This window comes from Oncorhynchus mykiss, chromosome 3, assembly GCF_057628025.1.
Source record: "Oncorhynchus mykiss isolate SJ-2025 chromosome 3, ASM5762802v1, whole genome shotgun sequence".
Taxonomy (NCBI): domain Eukaryota; kingdom Metazoa; phylum Chordata; class Actinopteri; order Salmoniformes; family Salmonidae; genus Oncorhynchus; species Oncorhynchus mykiss.
In genome coordinates, this window is record NC_143024.1 from 53,066,147 (window position 1) to 53,093,507 (window position 27,361).

Sequence of the window (27,361 nt, forward strand, 5' to 3'; positions counted from 1 at the left end):
GTAGTACAGAGCCTGTAGATAAAAGCTTTCAGCCTGGAATAAGCTCAAGCTCAACATCATCTGACTTTGAAAAAAGCAAGGACAGCCAAAGGTATTTATGAAAGCACAATGCCCTCTACAGAAAACAAAATCACCAAGACAAGTCCTCCTCAAACTTTTCCCACCCTTGCTGTCAGTTCTTTAGCATTTGGGAGAAGAGCTGTTAGTATACTCTTCTAGCCTATTCACTCTTTTGGTGGCTGTGCATGTCTACTGAACAGCACAACTGTAGGTGCTCATACACAACAATACACGACTAGACAGTCTAGAAGTCAAGCCCCCCTCAAGCTCTTCACATCTTTGCTAACAGCCAATCCCAATATCCCATTACTGACTCTGAGTGGAACAAGACATATACCAGTCTACTGTACCATTTTCTGTTTACAGATGGACATGGATATTGTATGATTACACATCCACGATCAGTCTTCATGATTTACACATCCTCATGATCCGTCTTCATGTCTTTCCAGGTGACTTGCAGTACAAACAAATCTTCTGGAAGAGGTTGAAGCAGTGGGTGGTGAAGAAAGTGTGCAAGAGGCTTATCCACCTGGCTGTGGAGTGCAGAAAGGACCAGACGGATGTCTACAAGGAGCCTGAGTCACAGCTCCCCAAACCCAACGTCGTCACAGCGCCAAAGCCTGTTAAACCAGCTGCCATTACACAACAAAAGAAGTTCACCAGCCGAAGAACATTCTGGAACCTGCATGGAACATTCAACCAGCATTGACATTCAGTTAGACTGATGTTGTAGTATAATATTGAATGCCTAGCATGCATTGTGGTATAGATTTTGCTAGCTGTTATATGTATGTAATGGTGTTTGCTATTATATTTTTTACAAGTGCACTGACAAGTGACTAAATGATTCCAGATGCATCAGAAACCAAAACATTTATGACTTCAAATTCTGATCAATTCATTGTGATGTTCATGAAATGTATTTGGATAAACTGGCTTCGGTCTCATTGCTAAAACTAAGGATGTACGGAGATGGTGTATCATTTAAACATGTTTAAATGAAACAGTACATTAGTCTGTCAATATAGCCAATAACCCAGACAGCACACATACATCTCACCGACTTCAGCCTGATGTATACCTTAGATCGCATTTGCCGTTCAGACAATGCATGTCAAAGCTGTGTGCTAACTAGCCGCTCTACAGACAACATTAAAAATACCTTTATTTGGGGTCAGATCCAACAGAAAATAATGTTTCAATACACAATTTGAATTACCCTTACCAAATGAGTGTAAACATCGAATTTGAATGGAAAACATAAGAAAGATTATTAGCAAAACTATACTGGCAATAATAAAAAAACAACATGCTTCATGTTTTAGTAGACATACATTAGTAGACATACATTTATTTTTTTCCCCCCATACTGGTCCAACATGGGAATCAAACCCACAACCATAGCGTTGCAAGCACCATGCTCTACCAACTGAGCTACATGACACTATACTCTCCTATAAGGAATTTTGTTTATGGGTAAGATGAAGAGGGAAGATTTAAATTGTCAAGTTTATTAGGCTATAGCTATACCATCAAGTTCTTAGGAAATAACTCCAGCACAAAGAACACAGAAACATCACTGTTAATACAAATATAGCTCATGCAGAGGGTGTACAGTTAGTTCAATAAAGATGGAACATTTTATTACAGGCTAAGAGCAGTGAATGTATTTACAAAAAAACGGAACATTTGAGGCATGTGGTGAAAATAATGCTTGGGGCTAGTACAGTTATCAGAACATGCACTTTTATTCATTTTTTTTAAGCCTTACATATAGTTTGCCAACCATGAACCAAAAATGTTTTACTGTCTATTGGTAGGCTATACCTAACATTTTAATGTGCCCCTCTCAGGTGAGGAATGATTATGCATCGAGAGAAGGCAGCATTTGGCCAACCTATCAAAATGCATAGGGAATATGTAGTTTGGAGAGCATTTGTACATTGGCAAGACGACGCTGAGATATCAGAATAAAATGTTGATGCCTGGCCGATGTAGAAACGATGTAGAACTGTAGAACTTAGATTGTAGGCATTCTAAATACATCTGCAAGACATATTGCCAATGTGCTAACGCTCTCCACACTACATCTTCTCAATATAGTATACATCATTGGGGAGACATATGTGAGCTATCTGGGTCCCAATTTCGATGTCTACACGATCTACGGCTGACTCTGTGATGCTAAGCGTCCATGCGACTGTGCAGTGCGGATGTATTTTGACCTCCCACACTCACAGCCGCCCTCCCGCCAACCTTCTAAATATAACGTGATCTACTAATGATATACCGTTGTCAGGCCGACGTCTGCAAGATGTGTGCTATATGGGGAGTACACATGGCAAAGTTGATTTGCTCTGGAGACTGAGGTGAGTTTACACAGCAGTATGCAGGAACAGTTATGGCAATGTATGACATACACTGAGTGTACAAAACATTTAAGAACACCAGCTCTTTCCATGACATAGACTGAACAGGTGAATCCAGGTGAAAGCTATGATCTGTCATTGATGTTACGTGTTCAGTCAGTGTAGATGAAGGGGAGTAGAGATGTTAAAGAAGGATTTTTAAGCCTTGAGACATGGATTGTGAATGTGTGCCATTCAGAGGGTGAATGGGCATGACAAAAACATGTAAGTGCCTTTGAACAGGGTATGTTAGTAGGTGCCAGGCACACTGGTTTGAGTGTGTCAAGAACTGCAACGCTGTTGCGTCTTTCAGGCTCAACAGTGTCCTGTGTCTGTCAAGAATTGTCCACCACCCAAAGGACATCCAGCCAACTTGACACAATTGGGAATGGAAAGGGGAAATCTAGTCAGTTGTACAACTGAATGCATTTAACTGAAATGTGTCTGTGGGAAGCATTAGAGTCAACATGGACCAGCATCTCTGTGGAACGCTTTCGACACCTTGTAGAGTTCCTGTCCCGACTAACTGAGGCTGTTCTGAGGGCAAAAGGGGGTGCAACTCAATGCTTAGAATAAATAATACAAACCTGCTCATAGCCCATAACAAAGAAGGAGACAACGCATAGATAAAGAAATAAACATATTTATTAAATAAAGTCAACTATATCCAAGTAACAACGGTGTGTCTCTAGTTAGTTGACTGTAGAGTAAGTGAATGGATATGTGCATAGATGGTGATAACGAGGGATGTTGAGAGGTGCCAAAAATAAATAAAACACAAAGAAGCTCAAAAATGCCACAACCAAAAACAACAGCGTGTCTGGGTGAAGAGAGACTCATCGATGTATGGTGTATTTATCCTCGGGATACACCCAAGCCCAGGTGTGACCCATTTCACTGACAACCCTCTCAGCTCCACCCACCGACATCCTATTAAGGAAACAAGAGCAGAGAGAAAGAATACGGCAGGAGTGGAGAGAAGTGGTTGATGGCAGAATTGGTTGATGAGTTAAAATTAAGCAGTGCGTCTAAAAATGCTTACCATTTCCTCATAGAGTATAATGTAATACTGCTCATGAAGATGAGCTGGCCAATCAGTGGTCTAGAGGAGAATGAGCTGACCAGTCTTCTCGCATTAATATATATTTTTTTGCAATATTTTTTACAAGTAGATATTAAGACAAAACATAATGGGAAGTAACTAAATAAATACAGCAACAAGTTAAATCAATACTATCCTATGCAACAGCTGTTGGACAATATATATATAATCAAAATTAAATAATAATATATATGTATGTATGTATGTATATATGTATATATATATATATATATATATATTGCAGAGGCTATATTAAGTTCTCAGCAGAGAAGTTATTCTCAAATTAGTTGAGAAATTGCTGCCAGACCTTATAACACTTTTGGGTGGAGCCACAGGTGGAATATGGGCCATAACATCCCTAACCCAGAGAGCATGCGATTGGGGATTCCTTACAGCATATATATATGAGAAAGTCTCAAAAATAGAGGACCTGTGTCGGTTATGACCAGTACGTGTGATATAGATCGGATGGCATCTAGAGTAGTTTGAGTCTATTTCTGGATACAATTTGGCAAGTCTACTCCTGCAAAAGTGTAGGCGATTAAATACTTTAAACTGTAGTAACCCATGTCAAATGTTGAGAGAGGATGAGTGTATCCTGTCAATTGCAGAATGCCAGGTGATATCGGAAATCTCGCTTCCAAACTCTCCCTCCCATGAATGCTTTACATGGTCAAGAGTGGGGCATGCAATATTCTTAATAATGTCATATAGCTTAGAAATGTGTCCTTTTACAAAGGGATTCAGGTTCAGAAATTCATCAAGCCAGCTGATGGGTGGGAGTGATAGGAATGTGGGGAAAATCTTTCTTGTAAAGTTACGAATCTGCAGGTACCTGAAGAAGTGAGTCTGGAATATATTCTCCGAATACACAGTGTCTATGGGGTCATTTTGGACTTTCTAAGGCTTCCACTAGATGTCAAGTCTTTAGAACCTTGTTTGATGCTTCTACTATAAAGAAGGGGGGAATGAGAGGGGAATGAGTCAGAGGTCTGGCAGAGTGCCACAAGCTGGTCACGCGCATTCACATGAGAGGTAGCTTGCGTTCCATTGCATTTCTGAAGACAAAGGAATTCTCCGGTTGGAACATTATTGAAGATTTTATGTTAAAAACATCCTAAAGATTGATTCTATACTTTGTTTGACATGTTTCTACGAACTGTAAAATGCTTTTCGTCTGAACTATTCCCTGGACCTGCCTGCACGTTGCAAGATTGTGTACTGAACGCGCAAACAAAAAGGAGTAATTTGGACATAAATGATGGAATTATGGAACAAATCAAGCATTTATTGTGGAACTGGGATTCCTGGGAGTGCATTCTGATGAAGATCATCAAAGATAAGTGAATATTTATAATGCCATTTCTGACTTATGCTGAATCCAAAAGTGAAAATGCTGCCCCCTAGCCATAAGAAGTTAAACAACTCAAGTGTTGCTTTAGCAGTATGCTTAGGGTCATTGTTCTGGTGGAAGGTGAACCTCAGTCCTAGTATCAAATCTCTGGAAGACTGAAACAGGTTTCCCTCGACCATTTCCCTGTATTTATCATTCCATCATTCCTTAAATTCTGACCAGTTTCCCAGTCCCTGCTGATGAAAAACCTCCATTCTTCATGATGCTGCCACCACCATGCTTCACTATGGGGATGGTGTTCTCGGGGTGATGGGAGGTGTGGGTTTGCGCCAGACATAGCGCATTTGAAAAGAGTACCATCTTCCATGTTTGGGAGTGTCCCACATTACTTTTGGTGAACACCAAATGTGTTAGCTGATTTTTTTCTTTAAGCAATGGCTTTTTTCTGGCCACTCTTCCCTAAAGCCCAGCTCTGTAGAGTGTACAGATACTCAAATCTCTGCTGTGAAGCATTGCAGCACCTTCAGGGTTATATTTTGTCTCTTTGATGTCTCTCTAATTAATGCCCTCCTTGCCTGCTCTGTGAGTTCTGGTGGGCGGCCCTCTCTTGGCCGGTTTGTTGTGGTGCCATATGTATTCCATTTGTTAATAACGGGTTTAATGGTGCTCTGTGGGATGTTCAAAGTTTCAGATATGTTTTTATGACCCAACATTGATTTGTTCTTCTCCACAACTTTGTCTCTGACCTGTTTGGAGAGCGCCTTGGTCTTCATGGTGCAGCTTGCTTAGTGGTGCCCCTTGCTTATTGGTGTTGCAGACACTGGGGTCTTTCAGAACATGTATATACAGAGAAAAAGTATTTGATAACCTGCAAAATCAGCAGTGTTTCCTACTTTCAAAGCATGTAGAGGTCTGTAATTTTTTAAGATGAAAATTACAGGCCTCTCTCATCTTTTTAAGTGGGAGAACTTGCACAATTGGTGGCTGACTAAATACTTTTTTTGCCCCACTGTATGTGTTAAGTTCTTCATCTGAGAAGAGACATGAATTGAGTCGCCAAGTGCGTTGTGGGAGAACATTATCAGGAAAACACAGTACCATTACCACTGCGCTGTGGTCTGAGATGACAATACCCTCATAATCAGTGGACTTTAGCATCGGGAGAAACTTGTTGTCTAGGAGAAAAAGATCGATTTTGGAGTATGTCTGACGGACTGGGGATAAGAAAGAATATTGTTTAGATGGATGGTTTTTAAATCGCCAGAGGTCTGTTACACAATATGCCTGGTTAAAATAATTAGTAACACATGCTGATTTAGAAAGGGAACCTAATACCACTTTAGAACGGTCTAATGTGGGGTGAAGGACACAGTTAAAATACCTCGCTAGTATAAGTTGGTGAGTGTTCAGATCTGGGAGGAGTGAGAAAAACTGGTCACTGTCCCAATTAGGGGCATAAATACACCCTAATACCACTGGCACGTTGAATAGTTTGCCCTGCACAATAAAAAAAACTGCTATTTTTGTGTCGATATCACCTTTGGCTCTACGAACTGAACATCTCTGAATCAAATTAGCAGAGCCAAAGCATTTTTCATGAAACTTGGAATGGAATATCTGGGAGAATCCTCCCTGTTTTAGTCGAGAATGATCCGTCATGCATAAATGTGTTTCCTGGAGATACACACACACACATATATATACACACATATATATATATATACATACACATACATACATATACATATATATATATATATATATATACACACACACACTATATATATATATATATATATATATATATATATATATATAACATATACAATAGATATATACACACACACATATATATATACACATATATATACACACACACATATATATATATATACACACACACACATATATATATACATACACACACACACATACATATATATATATATATACATATACATATATATAACATATACAATATATATATATACACACATATATATATATATATATATATATATATATATATATATACATATACACATATATATATATATACATACACACACACACATATACATACACACACACACACACACACACACACACACACACATATATATATATATATATATATATATATATATATATATATATATATATATAGCCTTCTCTCTGTTGGTTAGGTCAGGCTGGTATTGTTCCCAATCAGAGGCAGCTGTTTATCGTTGTCTCTGATTGGGGATCATATTTAAGCAGCCATTTCCCACACTGTGTTTTGTGGGATCTTGTTTGTGTGTAGTGACCTGTGAGCACTCCATGACTTCACGGTTTCGCAGGTTTCCTTTCTATTAAACATGTGGAACTCCACGTATGCTGCGCCCTGGTCCGACATTCATTATAACGATATACCACCTTTAATTCCTGTAAATCTCAAACTGTTCGTGTTCCAAATGACAAATTTAGTTCCTGCCCTGCCTAGCCTATTTGGCAATGCCGTAGTTAAGAGCAAGGCTATTTAAAACCTTTGAAAACCGCTGCAAGGGGGACATGGAGGTGGAGAGGGGAAGATAAAAAAGTAAACATTAAAGATTTATAAAAAAAATTTAAAACATACGTTCACATTGAGGAGAACTAGTATGAACAGTAACACCCCAGTTCAAGCCTATCCCCCAATGAGAGGCTGAGCTAGAGGGACTGAACCTCACCAGAACGTATTCAAATATACATATACACATATATTTTTTAACTAGGTTAAAATAAGTCAGTTAATTAAGAACAAATTCTTATTTACAATGACAGCCCAAGAACAGTGGGTTAACTCCCAGGTTCAGGAGCAGAACAACAGATGTTTACCTTGTCAGCTCGGGGATTCAATCTAGCAACCTTTCGGTTACTGATCTAATGCTCCAACCACTAACCACATATACACATCAAATATACATACACATACACAATAGTTCAAAGGTTTGGGGTCACTTCAGAAATATCCTTGTTTTTTAAAGAAAAGCAACAAAAAAAAATCCATTAAAATGATATAAATTTGATCAGAGATACAGTGTAGACAATGTTAATGTTGTAAATGACTATTGTTGCTGGAAACGGCTGATTTAATATCTACATAGGCGTACAGAGGCCCATTATCAGCAACCATCACTCCTGTGTTCCAATGGCACCTTAGCTAATCCAAGTTTGTCATTTTAAAAGGATCATTAGAAAACCCTTTTGCAATGATGTTAGTACAGCTGAAAACTGTTGTTCCAATTAAAGAAGCAATACAACTCTGAGATGCTGGCCTTCTAGGCAGAGTTCCTCTGTCCAGTTTCTGTGTTCTTTTGCCCATTTTAATATTTAATTTTTATTGGCCAGTCTGAGATATGGCTTTTTCTTTGCCACTCTGCCTAGAAGGAGAGCTACCCTGAGTCGCCTCTTCACTGTTGACGTTGAGCCTGGTGTTTTGCAGGTACTATTTAATGATGCTGCCAATTGAGAACTTGTGAGGCGTCTGATTCTCAAACTAGAAACTCTAATTTACTCGTCCTCTTGCTCAGTTGTCCACCGGGTCCTCCCACTCCTCTTTCTATTCTGGTTAAAGACAGTTTACATTGTTCTGTGAAAGGAGTAGTACACAGAGTTGTATGAGATCTTCAGTTTCTTGGCAATTTCTCACATGGAATAGCTTTCATTTCTCAGAACAAGAATAGTCTGACGAGTTTCAGAAGAAATGTCTTTGTTTCTAGCCATTTTGAGCCTGTAATCAAACCCACAAATGCTGATGATCCAGATTCTCAAGTAGTCTAAAGAAGGACAGTTTTACCACCAAACTTTTCCTGGAGCTGGCCGCCTGGCCAAACTGAGCAATCGGACGGGAAGGGCCTTGGTCAGGGAGGTGACCAAGAACCTGATGGTCACTCTGACAGAGCTCTAGAGATCCTCTGTGGAGATGGGAGAACCTTCCAGAAGGACAATGATCTCTGCATGGAGGCACTACCAGGAGACAGGCCAGTACATCAGGAGACGTGGAGGAGGCCGTAGGAGGGCAACAACCCAGCAGCAGGACCGCTATCTCCGCCTTTGTGCAAGGAGGAGCACTGCCAGAGCCCTGCAAAATGACCTCCAGCAGGCCACAAATGTGCATGTGTCTGCTCAAACGGTGAGAAACAGACTCCATGAGGGTGGTATGAGGGCCCGACGTCCACAGGTGGGGGTTGTGCTTACAGCCCAACACTGTGCAGGACGTTTGGCATTTGCCAGAGAACACCAAGATTGGCAAATTCGCCACTGGCGCTCTGTGCTCTTCACAGATGAAAGCAGGTTCACACTGAGCACATGTGACAGACGTGACAGTCTGGAGACGCCGTGGAGAACGTTCTGCTGCCTGCAACATCCTCCAGCATGACCGGTTTGGCGGTGGGTCAGTCATGGTGTGGGGTGGCATTTCTTTGGGGGGGCCGCACAGCCCTCCATGTGCTCGCCAGAGGTATTCTGACTGCCATTAGGTACCGAGATGAGATCCTCAGACCCCTTGTGAGACCATATGCTGGTGCCGTTGGCCCTGGGTTCCTCCTAATGCAAGACAATGCTAGACCTCATGTGGCTGGAGTGTGTCAGCAGTTCCTGCAAGAGGAAGGCATTGATGCTATGGACTGGCCCGCCCGTTCCCCAGACCTGAATCCAATTGAGAACATCTGGGACATCATGTCTCGCTCCATCCACCAACGCCACGTTGCACCACAGACTGTCCAGGACTTGGCGGATGCTTTAGTCCAAGTCTGGGAGGAGATCCCTCAGGAGACCATCCGCCACCTCATCAGGAGCATGCCCAGGCGTTGTAGGGAGGTCATACAGGCATGTGGAGGCCACACACACTACTGAGCCTCATTTTGACTTGTTTTAAGAACATTACTTCAAAGTTGAAATCAGCCTGTAGTGTGGTTTTCCACTTTCATTTTGAGTGTGACTCCAAATCCAGACCTCCATGGGTTGATAAATTTGATTTCCATTGATCATTTTTTGTGTGATTTTGTTGTCAGCACATGTATGTATATCACATGTATGTATATCAACTATGTAAAGAAAAACGTATTTAATAATAATAATATTTCATTCATTCAGATCTAGGATGTGCTATTTTAGTGTTCCCTTTATTTTTTTGAGCAGTGTAGTTGATGATTGCTGCTCTACCTGCCAACAGAGAGATGATAAATTAAATGATGATTTGAGGCTGACACCTGCACACTTTCACAATGACACAATAGTTTTTTTATTTTTTATAAATAATAATAAGTTAACCAGTTGCATCTCTAGGGGCGCTATTTCATTTTTGGATAAAAAACGTTCCCGTTTTAAGCGCGATATTTTGTCACGAAAAGATGCTCGACTATGCATATATATATGTATATATATTCTGAAGTTTCAGAATCTGCAAAGATTTTGTCTGTAAGTGCCCCAGAACTCATTCTACAGGCGAAACCAAGATGATACGTTAAACAGGAAATGAGCAGAATTTCTGAAGCTCTGTTTTCTAATGTCTCCTTATATGGCTGTGAATGCGACAGGAATAAGCTTAGACCTTCTGCCGTTTCCCCAAGATGTCGGCAGCATTGTGACGTATTTGTAGGCATATCATTGGAAGATTGGCCATAAGAGACTACATTTTCCAGGGGTCCGCCCGGTGTCCTTTGTCTAAATTTGTGCGTAATCTTCAGGTGCGGGCATTTTCTCCTGGGATTCAGGAGAGAAAGCACACTTCCACGAACGATATATCATCGAAGAGATATGTGAAAAACACCTTGAGGATTGATTCTAAACAACGTTTGCCATGTTTTCAGTCGATATTATGGAGTTAATTTGGAAAAAAGTTCGCGTTTTGAGGACTGAATTTTCGTTTTTTTTTGGTAGCCAAATGTGATGTACAAAACGGAGCTATTTCTAATACACAAAGAACATTTTTGGAAAAAGTGAGCATCTGCTATCTAACTGAGAGTCTCCTCATTGAAAACATCTGAAGTTCTTCAAAGGTAAATTATTTTATTTGAAGGCTTTTATGTTTTTGTTGAAATGTTGCGTGCTGGATGCTAACGCTAATGCTAATGCTAAATGCTAACGCTAAATGCTAAAACTAAATGCTACGCTAGCTAGCTACTTTTACACAAATGATTGTTTTCCTATGGTTGAGAAGCATATTTTGAAAATCTGAGATGACAGTGTTGCTTACAAAAGGCTAAGCTTGAGAGATGGCATATTTATTTCATTTCATTTGCGATTTTCATGAATAGTTAACGTTGTGTTATGCTAATGAGCTTGCTGATAGATTTACACAATCCTGGATACAGGGGTTTTTTCATAGCTAAACATGACGCAGAAAACGGAGCGATTTGTCCTAAACAAATAATCTTTCAGGAAAAACTGAACATTTGCTATCTGAGAGTCTCCTCATTGAAAACATCTGAAGTTCTTCAAAGGTAAATGATTTTATTTGAATGCTTTTCTGTTTTTTTGTGTAAATGTTGCCAGCTGAATGCTAATGCTAAATGCTACGCTAAATCAATACTGTTACACAAATGCTTGTTTTGCAATGGTTGAGAAGCATATTTTGAAAATCTGAGATGACAGTGTTAACAAAAGGCTAAGCTTGAGAGCTAGCATATTTATTTCATTTCATTTGCGATTTTCATGAATAGTTAACGTTGCGTTATGGTAATGAGCTTGAGTCTGTATTCACGATCCCGGATCCGGGATGGGGAGATCAGAAAGGTTAAGTAATTATAGGCTATATTTCATAGAAATATGAAAACCCTGGGAAATTACTTTATTATTCTTTATAGTGCCTTGGGTACGAGAAATGCGCTTTACAAATTAAATACATTCTTATTATAATGTGTTACTTTTATCATCCGTGTCATGACGTGGCCCTCTTTGGGTACAGCGAGCACTATCCCCCTCTCTCTCTCTTCCCCCTACACCCAGGCTCTGTTAGGCAGGTCATAAATTCCTAGAGGAGTTCTCTCCTCATGGCCAGAGTAGAGAGGGAGTGAGGTTCACAGGAGAACAAAAGAACCGCTTCCACATCACAGAACTTGAAAACTGAAAAATGTCCATGTTTTGAAGAATGTGTACATGGTCAGGGAAGAATCCAGATATGACCGGTCCATTTAGTTTAAATGTTAGTGAAACTCATGAGAGACAATACAGCCACATTACCATAACTCTGTTTATACAATAGTCTCAGTTGTGAGGCTTGCATTAAAATTGTTGTAAAATTAATGAGTAAAGATTAAACTATTTGTTGAAGGAAACTCCAATTCCCTTTGAATTTTAACTATACCATTTGCCCGCCCCATGAGCACAGACATTGATCTGGCATCATGGGACAGACCCTTTCTACTGTTACGAATATAACCCCCACCTGGAGGAATTCCCTTCAGACCAGCTTACCTCAATTACCATGAGAGGGCTAAGGTTTGAGTAGATTGATGAATCTTTTAACCATACCACATCGTTAACCTTTTGCGTGTAGGGGGCAGTATTTTCGTTTTTGGCAAAAAAACATACCCATTCGAAACTGCCTATTTCTCAGCCCCAGAAACTAGAATATGCATATAATTGTCAGATTAGGATAGAAAACTGTAAAAATATTGTCTGTGAGTATAACAGAACTGATATAATAGGCGAAAACCTGAGGAAAATCAGGAAGTGCCTCTTATTTTGAAACCTCTGTTCCTATGCATGCCTATCCTCCATTTAAAGGGATATCAACCATATTCCCTTTTCTATGGCTTCCCTAAGGTGCCAACAGTCTTTAGACATAGTTTCAGGCTTTTATTTTGAAAAATGAGCGTGAAAGATCACATTGCGTAAGTGGATAGGTGGGGGCTCTCAGAGTGAGTTTTGCGCTACAGAGTAAAGCGGCCATTGTTTCTCCCGGTGTTATTGAAAAATCTACACATCCGGTTGATATATTATCTAATATATATTTTAAAAACAACCTGAGGATAGATTATAAAAAACTGACATTTTTCTGTGGACATTACGGATACTATTGGAATTTATCTGCGTTGTCGTGACCGCTCTTTCCTGTGGATTCTGAACATAACACGCCAAACAAACAGAGGTATTTTGGGTATAAAAAGTCTTTAAGGAACAGAAGGAACATTTGTGTAACTGGGAGTCTCGTGAGTGAAAACATCCGAAGATCAAAGGTAAACTATTAATTTGATTGTTTTTCTGATTTTCGTGACCAAGCTACTTTGATGCTAGGTGTTCATAATGTTTTGTCGAGCGATTGATAAACTTACACAAACGCTTGGATTGCTTTCGCTGTAAAGCATATTTTCAAAATCTGACATGACAGGTGGATTAACAAAAGGCTTGTGATTTCATGAATATAAACATTTTTAGTAATAGTAGTTGAATGTGGCGCTCTGCAAATCAGCAGTTGTTGATAAATTATCCCGTTAATGGGATTGCAGCCATAAGAAGTTAAAGAAAAAAATAAGCAAACACATTTGGTGTTCGCCACAAGGCATGTGGGAGACTCCCCAAACATATGGAAGAAGGCACTCTGCTCAGATGAGATTAAAATTGAGCTTTTTGGCCATCAAGGAAAACGCTACATCTGGCACAAACCCAACACCTTCTATCACCCCTAGAACCTCATCCCCACAGTGAAGCATGGTGGTGGCAGCCTCATGTTGTGGGGATGTTTTTCCATTGGCAGGGACTGGGGAACTGGTCAGCATTGAAGGAATGATGGATGGCGCTAAATGCAGGGAAATTCTTGAGGGAAACTCAAGAAGTTAATGTCACAGTTTAATCTTTACTCATTAATTTTATACAACAATTAGATGCAAACACCATAATTGAGAAATGTACACATTCAGAGATATAGTTATGTGTGTTTCCTGTCCTCTCAGAGGTCACCAAATGAAACACAGTTGTCATACCCGTCCCGCCACGGACCATTAACACCTTCTCACAAGTGGACATTTTGTTTCGTATTCTAATTTTGCTATGTGAAATCCTTTGTTCTTTCTGTGTCTCTTTCTTCATGGCCAAGGGCAGAGAGTCTCTGCCAGGAATTTATGACATGAGAACAGAACCTGGATGGTAGAGAGTGGGAAGCCATGATCTATAACCAGAAAGGGCCAAGTCATGACACAACACTGAAACATGCATGAGAGCACCAGCTGTAACGGAAGACTGTGATCACGCTCTCCTCAGCCGATGTGATTAAGATCTTTAGACAGGTCAACATTCACAAGGCCGCAGCGCCAGACGGAGTACCAGGATGTGTACTGAGAGCATTTGCTGACCAACTTACAAGTGTCTTCACTGACATTTTCCACATGTTTTAAGACTACCGACCCGTAGCACTCACGTCTGTAACCGTGCATTGCTTTGAGAGGCTGGTCATGGTTCACATCAACATCATCCCAGAAACTCTAGACCCACTCCAATTAGCATATCGCCCCAACAGATTCAGTCTCTATTTCACTCCACACTGCCCTTTCCCACCTGAACAAAAGGAACACTTGTGAGAATGATATTAATTTACTACAGCTCAGTGTTCAATACCATAGTGCCCACAAAGCTCATCAAAAATCTAAGGACCCTGGGACTAAATGCCTCCCTCTGCAACTGGATCCTGGACTTCCTGATGGGCCTCCCCCAGGTGGTAAGGGTAGGTAACAGCACATCCGCCACGCGGAGGATCCTCAACACTGGGGCCCCTCATGGGTGCGTGCTCAGCCCCCTCCTGTACTCCCTGTTCACTCATGACTGCACAGCCAGGCACAACTCCAACACCATGTGTAAATTTGCCGATGACACAGTGGTAGGCCTGATCACCGACAACAATGAGACAGCCTATTAGGGAGGAGGTCAGAGACCTGGCCGTGTGGTGCCAGGACAACAACCTGTCAAACGAATTTTCAAGACAAAGGAGATGATTGTGGACTACAGGAAAGAGGACCAAACACGCCCCCATTCTCATCGACGGGGCTGCAGTGGAGCAGGTTGAGAGCTTCAAGTTCCTTGGTGTACACATCAAACTAACATGGTCCAAGCACACCATGACAGTTGTGAAGCAGGCACGACAAAACCTATTCCCTCTGAGGAGACTGAAAAGATTTGGTATGGGCCCTCAGATTCTCAAAAAGTTATACAACTACACCATCGATTGCATTCTGACTGGTTGCATTACTGCCTGGTATGGCAACTGCTCGGCCTCCGACCGCAGGGCACTACAGAGGGTAGTGTGAATGGCCCAGTACATCACCTTGGCCAAGCTTCCTGCCATCCAGGACCTCTATACCAGGTGGTGTCAGAGGAAGGCCCTAAAAATCGTCAAAGACTCCAGCCACCCTAGTCACAGACTGTTCTCTCTGCTACCACACGGCAAGCGGTACCGGAGTGCCAGTCTAGGTCCAAGAGGCTTCTATAAATAGTTTCTACCCCCAAGCCATAAGACTCCTGAACATCTAGTCAAACAGCTACACAGTATTTGCATTGCCACCCCCCTCTCTACACCACTGCCACTCTCTGTTGTCATCAATGCATAGTCACTTTAATTAACTCTACCTACGTGTACATACTATCTCAACTAACCGGTGCCACCGCACATTGACTCTGTACCGGCACCCCCCTGTATATATTGTTATTTTTTACTGCTGCCCTTTAATTACTTGTTACTTTCATCTCTTATTCTTATCTGTATTTTTTTAAACTGCACTGTTGGTTAGGGGCTCGTAGTAAGCGTTTCACTGTAAGGTGTTATACAAAATATTTCTACAGAATATTTCAAAAGTTGCCTGTAAACTTTGCCAAAACATTTCACACTACTTTTGTAATACAACTTTAGGTATTTTTAAACGTTAATATTCGATCAAATTGAAGACGGGTCTATCTGTGTTCAATACAGGAAGACAACAAAACAAGCTACTTTTCAAGTCTTGCGCAACTCTCAACAGTGTTACGCAGTTCCTAGATGGCTGTACTTCTTCATTGCACAAAGGAATAAGCTCAACCAAATTCCAAAGACTGGTGACATCCAGTGGATGTCCTAAGAAATATTGTTTCCCAATGAGACTCACTGAACAGACAGAGACCTCAAAAAAAAAATCTGAACGGTTAGTCCTCTGGGTTTTGCCTGCTACATAAGTTCTGTTATACTCACAGACATGATTCAAACAGTTTTAGAAATGTCAGTGTTTTCTATCCAAATATACTAATAATATGCATATCTTACATTCTTGGCATGAGTAGCAGGAAGTTGAAATTGGGCTTGCTATTTATCCAAAAGTGAAAATGCTGCCCCCTATACCTTAAGAAGTTAACATGGATATGACCTCTTTTCCCCACCTCCCACAGCAGACTGCACAATTTCCCTGACTGTGTCGACACAATATAGCCGCCCCTAAGGTAGGGTATCCTCCCGTCTCCCTCAATATCGGGCATGCCAAAGTGACACACTGCATTATTCTGATATGTTACTAAAAAATGTTTTATTTCACCTTTATTTACCCAGGTAGGCTAGTTGAGAACAAGTTCTCATTTACAACTGCGACCTGGCCAAGAATAAAGCAAAGCAGTTCGACACATACAACAACACAGAGTTACACATAGAATAAACAAACTTACAGTCAATAATAAGGTAGAAAAAAATTAAATATACAGTGTGCAAATGAGGTAAGATGAGGTAAGGCAATCAATAGGCCAATGGTGGCGAAGTAATTACAATATACCAATTAAACACAGGAGTGATTGATGTGCAGAAGATGAATGTGCATATAGAGATATTGGGGTGCAAAGGAGCAAGATAAATAAATAAATAAATACAGTATGGGGATGAGGTCGTTGGATGGGCTATGTTACAGATGGGCTATGTACAGGTGCAGTGATCTGTGAACTGCTCTGACAGCTGGTGCTTAAAACTAGTGAGTTAGATCTCCAGCTTCAGTGATTTTTGCAGTTCGTTTCAGTCATTGGCAGCAGAGAACGGGAAGGAAAGGCAGCCAAAGGAATAATTGGCTTTGGGGGTTACTAGTGAGATATACATGTACCTGCTGGAGGGCATACCACGAGTGGGTGCTGCTATGGTGACCAGTAAGCTGAGATAAGACGGGGCTTTACCTTGCAGAGACTTGTAAATGACCTAGAGCCAGTGGGTTTGGCAACGAGTATGATGCGAGGGCCAGCACACGAGAGCGTACAGGTTGCAATGGTGGGTAGTATATGGGGCTTTGGAGACAAAACGGATGGCACTGTGATAGACTGCATCCAATTTGTTGAGTAGAGTGTTGGAGGGTATTTTGTAAATGACATCGCCGAAGTCGAGGATCGATAGGATGGTCAATTTTACGAGGGTATGTTTGGCAGTCGCTGCCCGCACAAGTACTTTATAAGCACTGTGTGTTAACCATCGGAAGAGTGTTTGAGCTTCCCTTCCTCAGGAGGGAGGGAGGGAGGTTGTGCGAGAAAGAGCGAGGTGGAGGGGGTGAATGATGAGGAAGGAGAGAGAAGAGGGTGAGAGAATGGTGGGGGAAGGGGGAGAGTGAGGGAGGGTGAGAGGGGAGAGAGAACGTGAGAGGGTGAAGGAGGGAGGGGAAAGAGTCAACAGACAGAGGGGAGGGTGAGGGAGAGAGAGGGGAGGGAGGGAAGGAGAGCAAGGGAGAAAGGTGGAGGCGGTGAAAGAAGGGGAAGGAGAGAGAAGAGGGGTATAAAGAGGAAGTACAGAAAAAGATTGAGGGAGGCAAAGAGAATGAAGGGAGAGGGAGGGGGGAGATGGGAGGGGAATAAAGAAAAGAGAGGGACATGTCTCTGTCTGTTTGTCATCTTCCCATAAGCATGAATTGGTTGATACTCATATTTTCCACATTGACTGGAATTGTATTGACATAAGTGTCAACGTTGTGACAATCATCTTTTCCTATTTGATGTGACACATTGACACAAACATCAATTCGTTGACACATCTTGTCTCATTCAGTGCAATGCATTGACATTAGCATCAACCCTGTGACACTCATATTTTCTCATTGAATGAAGTGCATTGACCCTTATCTTTTCCCATTGACTGGAATGTATTGACCAAAGCATCAAACTTGTGACACATCTTTTGTCACATAACACAATGTCAAAGATGTCTCAAGTTTTGCGGGAGTGGCACATTGCCATGCTGACTGCAGGAATGTCCAGAGCTGTTGCCAGATTTCAATTCTAATTTCTCTACCTTAAAACTTGCTGAGGATAGGGGGCAGTATTTTCACTTTGGATGAATTGCGTGCCCATAGTGAACTGCATCCTACTCTGTCCTAGATTGCTAATATATGCATATTATTATTACTATTGGATAGAAAACACCCTGAAGTTTCTAAAACTGTTTGAAGTATGTCTGTGAGTATAACAGAACTCATAGGGCATGCAATCTTCCAAACAAGAAGTGAAATTCTGAATGTGGGGCAAATTTGACGTCATCACCCCCTCCTTTCCCAACAGGATATGGATCTGGTAGAACATCCTACGCCTTCCACTAGATGTCCTCATTCAGTAGAAAGTGGAATGGAGCATTTGCTGTGAACTTTGACCGAATGGGAGGGGAAATAGTCAGTGTCCCGACAGAATGCCAATTTCCTGTGGCGCATTTCTCTGTGGGTGCTTCCGTTGTTCCATTTGGCTGCAGCTGAAAACGTATGATCCGGTTGGAACGTTATTGGATATATATGATAATAATATCCTGAAGATTGATTCTCTACTTAGTTTGACCAGTTTATTCGACCTGGAATATATCTTTTTGAAATTTTCGTGCAAGTTGTCCTGGACCAGCAGTCAGTTTTTGGGCACGTGAGCTGAAAGAGATAGCAAATGCAGCTAATTGTACACTAGTATTGGACATTATGGAACAAAACAACTAGGACTCCTTGCACTACATTCTGATGAAAGATCAAAGGTAAGCCTTGTCTCAGGATGGTAAGTTGGTGGTTGAAGATATCCCTCTAGTGGTGTGGGGGCTGTGCTTTGGCAAAGTGGGTGGGGTTATATCCTTCCTGTTTGGCCTTGTCCGGGGGTGTCCTCGGAGTGGGCCACAGTGTCTCCTGACCCCTCCTGTCTCAGCCTCCAGTATTTATGCTGCAGTAGTTTATGTGTCGGGGGGCTAGGGTCAGTTTGTTATATCTGGAGTACTTCTCCTGTCCTATTTGGTGTCCTGTGTGAATCTAAGTGTGCGTTCTCTAATTCTCTCCTTCTCTCTTTCTCTCTCTCGGAGGACCTGAGTCCTAGGACCATGCCCCAGGACTACCTGACATGATGACTCCTTGCTGTCCCCAGTCCACCTGGCTGTGCTGCTGCTCCAGTTTCAACTGTTCTGCCTTATTATTATTCGACCATGCTGGTCATTTATGAACATTTGAACATCTTGGCCATGTTCTGTTATAATCTCCACCCGGCACAGCCAGAAGAGGACTGGCCATCCCACATATGCTCTCTCTAATTCTCTCTTTCTTTCTCTCTCTCGGAGGACCTGAGCCCTAGGACCATGCCCCAGGAATACCTGACATGATGACTCCTTGCTGTCCCCAGTCCACCTGACTGTGCTGCTGCTCCAGTTTCAACTATTCTGCCTTATTATTATTATTCGACCATGTTGGTCATTTATGAACATTTGAACATCTTGACCATGTTTTGTTATAATCTCCACCCGGCACAGCCAGAAGAGGACTGGCCAACCCACATAGCCTGGTTCCTCTCTAGGTTTCTTCCTAGGTTTTGGCCTTTCTAGGGAGTTTTTCCTAGCCACCGTGCTTCTACGCCTGCATTGCTTGCTGTTTGGGGTTTTAGGCTGGGTTTCTGTACAGCACTTTGAGATATCAGCTGATGTACGAAGGGCTATATAAATAAATTTGATTTGATTTGAAGGGAATATTTATGTTGTAATTTCGTATTTCTGTTGACTCCAACATGGCGGAGAAATACTTTTACATCTGAGCGCTGTTTCAGATTATTGCAATGTTAGGCTTTTTCCGTAACGTTTAAAAACAATCTGACACAGCGGTTGCATTAAGAACCAGTGTATCTTTAATTATATGTAGAACATGTATCTTTAGTCAAAGTTTATGATGAGTATTTCTGTTATCTGGCGTAGCGTTCTATAATGCCTCCGGATATTTTGGAGGCAGTTCTGAACATGGCGTCAATGTAAACCGAGATTTGTGGATATAAATATGCATATTATCAAACAAAACATAAATGTATTGTGTAACATGTCATATGAGTGGCATCTGATGAAGATTTTCAAAAGGTTAGTGATTCATTTTATCTCTAATCCTGCTTTTGTGACTATCTTTGGCTGGAAAAAATGGCTGCGTTTTCCCTTTGATTTGGTGGTGGTCTAACATAAATATATGTTCTGTTTTCACTGTAAAACATTTTAAAAATCGGACATGATGGGTAGATGAACAAGATGTTTCTTTCATTTGAGGTATTGGACTTGTTAAAGTGTGAAAGTTAAATATTTCTAAAGAATACCTTTTCAGCTGAATGGGGGGGATGGAGTTCCCTGAGGGGAAGCCACCTCCAAATGTTGTTTTAGAGAATTTTATAATAGGTATTACCGGCCACACAAACGCAGACCACTTGTAACCACGCCAGCCCAAGAACTCACATCCAGCTTCTTCACCTGCGGGACTGAGACCAGCCACTCGGACAGCTGATGAAACTGTGGGTTTGCACAACCGAAGAATTTCTGTCAGAAACCATCTCAGGGAAGCTCATCTGTGTGTTTGTTACACATAGGTTGATGATGTAAAGAACATTTATTGGTCTGTGGTAATGAGGCACAACCAGACGCCGCACTTGATGCATTTATGAAACTACTTATTCTAGTTACAAATGTATTATTTTACCTTTTTTCAAATAGGCAAGTCAGTTAAGAACAAATTCTTATTTTTAATGACGGCCTAGGAACAGTGGGTTAACTGCCTTGTTCAGAAAGACATTTTTACCTTGTCAGCTCTGGGATTTGATCTTGCAAACTTCCAGTTACTAGTCCAACACTCTAACTACTAGGCTACCTGCCACTAGGCTAACCACGCACCCATTATGAAAATGATTGTAAAAACTGTTAAATCCCCTTGGATTGATGAGGAATTGAAAAATTGTATGGTTGAGCGGGATGAGGCAAAGGTATGACAATTAAGTCTGGCAGCCCAACTGATTGGCAAACGTACTGCAAATTAAGAAATCATGTAACTAAATCAAATGAAAATAAACTCCACTATGAAACAAAGATACATTAAATAAAGAATGACATTAAAAAGCTTTGGGGCACCTTAAATACAATTTTGGGAAAAAAAAGCCAACTCGGCACCTTCAGTCAATGAATCATATGGCTCATTCATCAAAGTCCATTGATATTGCAAGCTACTTCAATGACTTTTTCATTCGTAAGATTAGTGAACTAAGGGATGACATGCCAGCAACAAATGTTGACACTGCATATCCAAGTATATCTGACCAAATTATGAAAGACAAGAATTGTACTTCTGAATTCCGTAAAGTCAAGACCACTTGATCAACAGAGAACCATATGACCTTCCATGGTTTGTCACTGTTGACTTGTATTTCTTCAACAGTTTTAGCTGAAGTAGTTCTCTGCATGTGTAAAATGTATGGCCATCTAGGATAAGCATCCATAACACCCCAAAACATTTGCTTTTTGTCTTCTGCAAAGTCTAAGTGAATTGTCTCCCATGGACCTGATGCCCATTTCCATGTATCTACTGGCACTTTTGCAGTCATGCTACACTGCTGCTTACATATGTCACAAAGACTTACTTAACTTTCAATATTTACATGAAGTTTAGGCCACCAGAGAAGACTTATAGCTAAGGATTTCATCTTAACTATACCCCAATGACTCATGTAGTTCTGCCAATAGTCTGCTTTGCAGGCGTTGAGGAATCACCACCCTGTAACCCCAAAGAATACAGACAACCTCAATTGTAAGTTAAACATTTATTTTGACATGAGGTTTAAAAGGTCTGGTACGTGGTTTAGCCAACCTGACATTACATATTGCTTAACCATTTTCAATACAGAATCTCTCAGTTTCAAGTGCTACATCCTTAGCAGTGACTGGCAAGTCATCTATAAATGACATTCTATTCACTGGATTTGTTGTAGGACCCCTACAATTACTCAGTGGGAGTCTGAACAATGCATCTGCATTGCCATGCTGCTCTGACTTTTTGTATTGTGTCTCATATGTGTAAGCTGCTAAAATAAAAGACCATTGTGGTATTCTATCTGCTGCAAGTGTTGGGACACCTGTCTCAGGACCAAGAATCTTAAGAGGCTCAAGGTCTGTCAGCAAGGTTAATTTCCTACCATACAGATACAGATGAAATATCACTCCAAAAACCAGTCCTAGTGCTTCTTTTTCTATTTGAGAATAATTTATTTCTGTGTTGGTAAGCATCCTAGAGGCAAATGTTATAGGTTTCTCAGAACCATCCTTCATTTTGTGAGAAATCACTGCACCTACACACGGTAGCTCAAATCGAATAAAATTGTATTGTTCACATGCACATGGTTAGCAGATTTTAATGTGAGTGTAGTGAAATGCTTGTGCTTCTACTTCCGACAATGCAGTAATATCTAACAAGTTAACAAATTCACAACAACTACCTTACACACACAAATGTAATGGGATGAATAAGAATATGTACATATAAATATATGGATGAGCGATGGCCGTGCGGCATAGGCAAGATGCAGTAGATGGTATAGAACAGTATGTACATATGAGATGAGTAATGTAGTATATGTAAACATTATTAAAGTGGCGTTATTTAAAGTGACTAGTGAAACCTTTATCAAGTCCATTTATTAAAGTGGCCAGAGATTTGAGTCTGTATCTTGGCAGCAGCCTCTCTATGTTAGTGATGGTAGTATAACAATTTGATGGCCTTGAGATAGAAGCTGTTTTCAGTCTCTCGGTCCCAGCTGTGATGCACCTGTTCTGACCTCACCTTCTGGATGATAGCGGGGTGAACATGCAGCTCGGGTGGTTGATGTCCCTGATGATCTTTTTGGCCTTCCTGTGACATCGGGTGCTGTAGGTGTCCTGGAGGGCAGGTAGTTTGCCCTCCAATGTGATGCGTTGTGCAGACGGCACTACCATCTGGAGAGCCTTGCGGTTGAGGTCCGTGTAGTTGCCGTACCAGGCAGTGATACAGCCTGACAGTATGCTCACGATTGTGCATCTGCAAAAGATTTGTGATTATTTTAGGTGACAAGACAAATTTCTTCAGCCTCCTGAGGTTTAAGGGCACTATTGCGCCTTCTTCATCTTCATGCTGTCTGTGTGGGTGGATCATCTCAGTTTGTCTGTGATGTGTACGCCGAGGAACTTAAACTTTCCACCTTCTCCACTACTGTACCGTCGATGGACAGCAGCTCCCTCTGCTGTTTCCTGAAGACTACAATCCTCTCCTTTGTTTTGATGATTTTGAGTGAAAGGTTCATACTCCGAGGGCCCTCACCTCCTCCCCGTAGGTATTCAACCCTACCAAACTTGATGATTGAGTTGGAAGCGTGCATGGCCACACAGTCATGGATGAACAGGGAGTAGAAGAGAGGGTCTTGAATGCACCCTTGTGGGACACCACTGTTGTGGATCAGCGTGGTAGGGATGTTGTTTCCTACCTTCAGCACCTGGGGGCGACCGTCAGAAAGTCCAGGACTCAGTTGCACAGGGCCTCGAGCTTAATGACGAGTTTGGAGGGTACTATGGTGCTAAATGCTGAGCTGTAGTCAATGAACAGCCTTCTTACATACAGTTGAAGACAGAAGTTTACATACACCTTAGCCAAATACATTTAACTTAGGTCAAAATCTTCCAACAATAATTTGGGTGAATTTTGGCCCATTCCTCCTGACAAAACTGGTGTAACTGAGGCAGGTTTGTAGGCCTTCTTGCTTGATCAAATTTTCTATGGGATTGAGGTCTGGGCTTTGTGAAGGCCACTCCAATACCTTGACTTTGTTGTCCTTAAGCTATTTTGCCACAACTTTGGAAGTATGCTTGGGGTCATTGTCCATTTGGAAGACCCATTTGCAACCAAGATTTAACTTCCTGACTGACGTCTTGAGATGTTGCTTCAACATATCCACATACTTTTCCCACCTCATGATGCCATCTATTTTGTGAAGTGCACCAGTCCCTCCTGCAGCAAAGCACCTCCACAACATGATGCTGCCAACAACATGCTTCATGGTTGGGATGGTGTTCTTCAGCTAGCAAGCCTCCCCCTTCTCCTCCAAACATAACGATGGTCATTATGGCCAAACAGTTCTATTTTTGTTTCGTCAGACGAGAGGAAATTTTTCCAAAAACTATGATCTTTGTCCCCATGTGCAGTTGCTAACCATAGTCTGGCTTTATGGCGGTTTAGGAGCAGTGGCTTCTTCCTTGCTGAGCGGCCTGTCAGGTCATGTCGATCTAGGACTCGTTTTACTGTGGATATAGATACTTTTATACCGGTTTCCTCCAGCATATTCACAAGGTCCTTTGCTGTTGTTCTGGGATTGATTTGCACTTCTTGCACCAAAGTACGTTAATCTCTAGAAGACAGAACGCGTCTCCTTCCTGAGCGGTATGACGGCTGCGTGGTCCCATGGTGTTTATACTTGCATACTATTGTTTGTACAGATGAATGTGGTACCTTCAGGCGTTTGGGAATTGCTCCCAAGGATGAACCGGACTTGTGGAGGTCTACAATTTTTTTAATTTCTGATTTCTTTTGATTTTCCCGTGATGTCAAGCAAAGAGGCACTGAGTTGGAAGGTAGGCCTTAAAATATATCCACAAGTACACCTCCAATTGACTCAAATTATATCAATTAGCAGAAGCTTCTAAAGCCATGACCTAATTTTCTGCAATTTTCCAAGCTGTTTAATTAAATGCACAGTCAACTTAGTGTATGTAAACTTCTGACCCACTGGAATTGTAAGACAGTGAATTATAAGTGAAATGTCTGTAAACAATTGTTGGAAAAATGTCCCAATTGACTTGCCAAAACTATAGTTTGTTAAAAACCTCTTCAGTCTACCCCCTCCTTTTTCGAACATTCTGTTAAAAATTGCGCAACATTTCAGCGTCCTGCTACTCATGCCAGGAATATAGTATATGCATATGATTAGTATGTGTGGATAGAAAACACTCTGAAGTTTCTAAAACTGGTTAAATCACGGCTGTGACTATAACAGAGCGTGTGTTTCATCGAAAAGCGCAAGAAAAACTGGTCACTGAAAACTGAAAAAAATATCCATGCGCCACTTGCATGTATTGTTTAAGGGACACCAAATTAAATAGTGTCCCAATTCCTACAGCTTCCACACGATGTCGCCAGTCTTGTCAATTTCCTGGGAGTTATTTATTGGTCAATCAAAGGAGAGAGATTCCATTCCATCCGGTCTCCGACAGGACGTCTTGGAAGAGAGATTTCCCGAACATGATTTGAAGACGTGGGTGGAGCTATTGAATACACATCGCCCGTGTTCAATTTGATAGATTATTAACGTTTACTAATACCTAAAGTTGGATTAATAAAGTATTTCGAAGTGTCAACAAAGAAGCTCGTCAAAGGTAATGAATGTTTTATATTTTATTTCTGCTATTTGTGTAGCGCCGGCTACGCTAATTCTTTTGTTTACGTCGCCTTCAGGTATTTCGGGGTGTTGCATGCTATCAGATAATAGCTTCTCATGCTTTCGCCAAAAAGCAATTTAAAAATCTGACTTGTTGGCTAGATTCACAACGAGTGTAGCTTTAATTCAATACCCTGCATGTGTGTTTTAATGAACGTTTGAGTTTTAACGAGTACATTTAGCATTTAGCGTAGCGCATTTGCATTTCCAGGTGTCTAGATGGGACGTCTGCGTGTCGGGTGGGAGTAAGAAGTTAACAAGAAATGGTTGGAGTGGTTGAAAAACGAGTTTTATTGACTTCAACTGTAGCGGTTTTTCAACAGCTTGTCTAAATGCAGCTGATACAACATAGCCTGGTCCAACCTGAGTCCATCTGCACCCGTTCAAAAGGAACACAGTTGAATACATTGGCCAACAACCAATGAGGGGGTATCAATAAAATTATGCATATCCAATCAGATACATATTTCCCATATCATGCACTGAACACGTGTATTTACCATTTTAACCAGGTGTGCATCATAACATAACATGTTGTTTCTCTCTCAAACACCCCAACTGTATTCCCAGTCATGTGAAATCCATAGAGTTGGGCCTGACTGATTTTCTTATATGAACTTTAACTCAGTAAAATCTTTGAAATTGTTGCATGTTGCATTTCAATTTATGTTCAGTGTATTAACATACGATGTCAATTGGTTGACAATCATCTTTCCCCATTGACTGTGATATATTGACAAGCATCATGTGGTTGACCCTCATCTTTTCTCATAATTTGGTTGAAGCATAACTTTTGCAAAAAGGTGACAGTATGCAAGCACGGCTCCAGGATCTTCTCTCCCGGTGGTAAGGGGGAGTTTGACCAATACGTGGTGCTAAGAAAATAATCCATTTTCATGACTTCAGAGTTAAGGATGTTCCCGTTTTTTTTCAAATAAAAGCAGATATGGCACACAGCAGATTAGATATAAATGTAGTTTTTAATTGAATTTGGCCAAGAATCAAAATAGCTATAAGCCTAATACAAGTGACCACAAGGCATTGACAAAAATGTATTTCACTTGCAAAGGTGAAAGACTTCAGCGCTGAAGTCTTTCAGAAATAACAACGCAATACATCCAAAATGCGACAACAATAAGTGCATCTGTACCACATGCATTATCAGACAACTGTGCATTGGTAATAATGCTTCTGATGAATTGGCTATCACAATGTCAGAAATTAAATAAATAATATCCAAACTGCAGCCTATGCATGTTAATTGTGCACACATATATAAAACAAACTGGCTATCATCACAATCTTAGTGATTATATTTCTATTGTAAACAAAATAACTTGTAGGCCGACGATACACATGCATCCTGCTATGCATTGCTTTTGATGTCTATCACAACGTCAGAAATGAAAGGAATAATAGCCACTGTGCAGCCACAACAAGAATTGCATTTACCCTATGCCTGTCATCCATGCACACATGGTGTTAAACGAGCTGGCTATCATCACAATCTTAGCGATTATATTTATTTTGTAAAAATACTTGTAGGCCGAAGATATGCATGCCTCTTCTTGTTCCATCCAGATTCAGATCAGCGTGATTGAATGTGATTGAATTATGATCCCACCACCGGACAGGTGCACTCTGTCAATAAATAAAAGGCCTTTCAGTTACTAATCAAGCGTTTTATAGAAGGACGATGCATATGTTGGGGTGGTTCAGTGCAAATGA

The 27,361-nt window shown here is 41.1% G+C and overlaps 1 long non-coding RNA gene across 1 annotated transcript in view; it reads left to right on the forward strand.

The window, feature by feature from the left end:
- LOC149984587 (uncharacterized) overlaps positions 1–27,361 on the forward strand; it is a 220,348-nt gene that overhangs the window by 166,541 nt on the left and 26,446 nt on the right. Inside the window, exon 2 of the long non-coding RNA XR_016494689.1 lies at positions 11,330–11,391. This is a non-coding gene — a long non-coding RNA (uncharacterized LOC149984587). The remainder of the gene's footprint in view (positions 1–11,329; positions 11,392–27,361) is intronic.